This window comes from Meleagris gallopavo, chromosome 4 (genome assembly GCF_000146605.3).
Source record: "Meleagris gallopavo isolate NT-WF06-2002-E0010 breed Aviagen turkey brand Nicholas breeding stock chromosome 4, Turkey_5.1, whole genome shotgun sequence".
NCBI classification, from domain to species: domain Eukaryota; kingdom Metazoa; phylum Chordata; class Aves; order Galliformes; family Phasianidae; genus Meleagris; species Meleagris gallopavo.
Window position 1 is genome coordinate 3,825,362 of NC_015014.2, and position 2,895 is coordinate 3,828,256.

The window sequence follows — 2,895 nt, forward strand, 5'->3', positions numbered from 1 at the left end:
ATGCCTCCAGGGATGGGGCATCCACAGCCTCCTTGGGCAACCTGTTAAGACCTGTAAGGGTTAAATAATGTGCTCTATCAAATCTAGCAGTAATTCCAAAATTCATCGCCGTTACTTTGACGCAAAGAAGAAAATACATAATGTCTTAGTTGCCTTCTGAAGCAATCTGTTCAGTTTCTCTCACTGCAAAAACAACAGCTACCACAACCACAATGAGGATATTTTTTTCCTTTGAATATACATTTGGAAATGATATTTTTTTCCTCCCTTTGTATTTCTTGCACTACAAAACAGTATGCATACTAAGCTATTTTTGACTGTTAGAGGAGAGTTAGGGGCACCCCCTACTGACTATTTTTGGAAATAAATCTGAACCATAACCTACCTCTTCAGAGACAGCAGTAGTTGAGCTTAATCCAAACTACAATTTTAATAGTTTTTAGTAGGTTGATGAAGAGCGTCATTGTTTGCTGTTTTGTTTTCTTCCCCCCCAACAGGTAGTTTTGTTCCTGCTTTCAACAGAGTGAGCCTGCCTGTGATAGAATATCTCAGATGCAGGTAGTTGTAGCTCTCAGGCTGAGTTCAGTAGGTACTGATGGAGATACCTAGATGTCTTCATAGCTCTTGGTGCCTAGTAGCTAAAGTGCACTTTATACATACAGTGGGATAAATGTGATGCATTTTGCCTGTCTTCCTTTTTCTTAGCAGAATACATATTTGTGTATTTAGATTTAAATGAGTGTTTGCTTAATAACAAGGATGTATTAAAATCTTTATTTTTACAAACCCAATTTACCGTGATTTAAGACCTCACTTTAAATCTCACATAATGAAGACAGCTCTTCTAGTTCTTGTAACATTTGCTGTTTACATATATGAGCAAGCTTTTCAGTCTGTTTGTACACACAGATATTAAATTTTTCCCTGCAGAATATTCTCAAGTTTTATCTTTTCATTTATTTTACTGATTTGATGGTAATTCTACGCCTTTTTCTGCTAAATCCTCTTATGTTAGAAATTGTTCTTGGAGTTATCCAGAGTCTCCAGTTTCTCTGGAGGTGTTCAAGGCCATATTGGGGCCATGGATTGTCTGGTCTAATATTAAATGTGGAGGTTGATGATCCTTGAGGTCCCTTCCAACCTAAGCCATTCTATGGGTAATTTGCTCAATTGTACCAATAACCCACTTAAATTTATCTAGGACTGTTCAAATTACTGAACTTGTAAGCAGGTGTGAAACGTTTGTTTCATTGAAATAACCTGTGTAAATAAATACTTACATTAGACTTCTTGCCCTGAGTTTTGGTATATAATGTTATGATGATATTTTATCCTAGAATTCATTATCAAATGAATTATCCACTCACTGTTGTAACCAATCATACTGTAGTTCCAGCAAAGCAGTATCTATTTCTAGAGTTATATTCACATTTTCATTAATATACATGCTAATGAAGTAGCCCAGTGGCCTCATTTTTAACATTGTCATTAACAGACTTTAAGCTTAAGTGAATTTCTTTTTGAATTGTATGACTTTACTGATACTTGTTCCTAACTATTACACACACCTCCATTTATTTTGTTAGATTATTTGAAGTTTTCAAGCAGTGCTGAAGGCTTAAATTAGCTCTAAGTTATTTTGCATAGTAGTAGTTTATGTATCTTATTGTATCGCATACATGTTTGTCTTCATTTCTTTCATTAAAAATTAATATCTGAAGCAAACTTTTTTTAAAAGATGCCATCCTTCTTTTTTGTTATTTACCTTGCTATTCTTTGTTTTACACATTTGGCTGCGGAGCTGAGGGTTAATATCTCGTGGAACAGAACAATGATTTTCAAACAGGCTTCCTATATGGAACAGCCAGAAAACGTAAAACAAATATAATTAGGAGACTATTAGACAAAATCCTTTTTGTTTGGTTTTTTTTTTTAGGTCATAATCTTTAGTTTCAAGAAAAGAATGCAAAAAGTAAATGATAACAGTAACTCCTTAGAAGCTAAACAGGTAGATAACTACAGATATAATAGCAAATATCTGATTTGATTCTGCAAACAGTTGCGAAGATTAAAACTTCTTCCCAAGAGCAGTGAGTTAAGCATATTTAAACAGTTTTCATGAACAAAGAGTTACATAGATCTCTTTACTCTGCTCTTGTAGCTGTCCTGTTCTTCCTGTTATCTTCTTGCCTGACTTTTTAATTCCACCCAAGCAACTGATTACAAAAGGTAAAAATTCACAGGGATGCTGCAGCCGTTATTTTGCTAGTTATTGATGCAGCTCTATGTTTTCTTTATATGTAAGTAAAAAGTTTCAAGACTTTTGTTCTAGAATCTTTTTGTTTTCCACTGAGGATGGAAGCTAATATTAATTAGCTTAACTGTTTTTTGAAATTCTTCCCTATTTTTTGGCTTTCTTTGTGAAATTGGAGAGGTAGATCTCATTTACGTTGGTTCTTTACTGGTATGGATTTCTAATGAATTATAAACTCTTGGAACTCTTATTCTTTCAAGGCAAGTCACAGTCGTCTTTGGAAACTGTACTGAATCCATACTGGAAAGTGTTGCATAAATATGCTTATTGTTGATTCTAGAAAAAGATGGACAATGTCCATGGAAACTTGCAGACAAATAAGTATTCTGCCACTATCCAGAAAACTTTAATTTAAAGCAGTATCTAATATCGAAGAGTTGGAGATGAGACGCAATTGTGGAGCATTGGAAACTTGTGAATAAATATTGGGAAGACTTGATGTGTGAGAATGATAATCTATGGAATGATTTCTCAGGGATAGAGAAGTTTCTTGTGATTTTAAATCTTAAATGCATTTGCAGAAAAGTGAAATGACACTGGGTTTTGAGTTCTTCAGTCCAGTAGTTCTGAAATTTTCTTTT

At 34.2% G+C, this 2,895-nt stretch overlaps 1 protein-coding gene across 4 annotated transcripts in view; it reads left to right on the forward strand.

Moving 5' to 3' along the window:
- Nucleotides 1-2,895, forward strand: part of KLHL2 (kelch like family member 2) — a 55,093-nt gene that overhangs the window by 29,551 nt on the left and 22,647 nt on the right. The gene's annotated exons all lie outside the window — the stretch shown is intronic.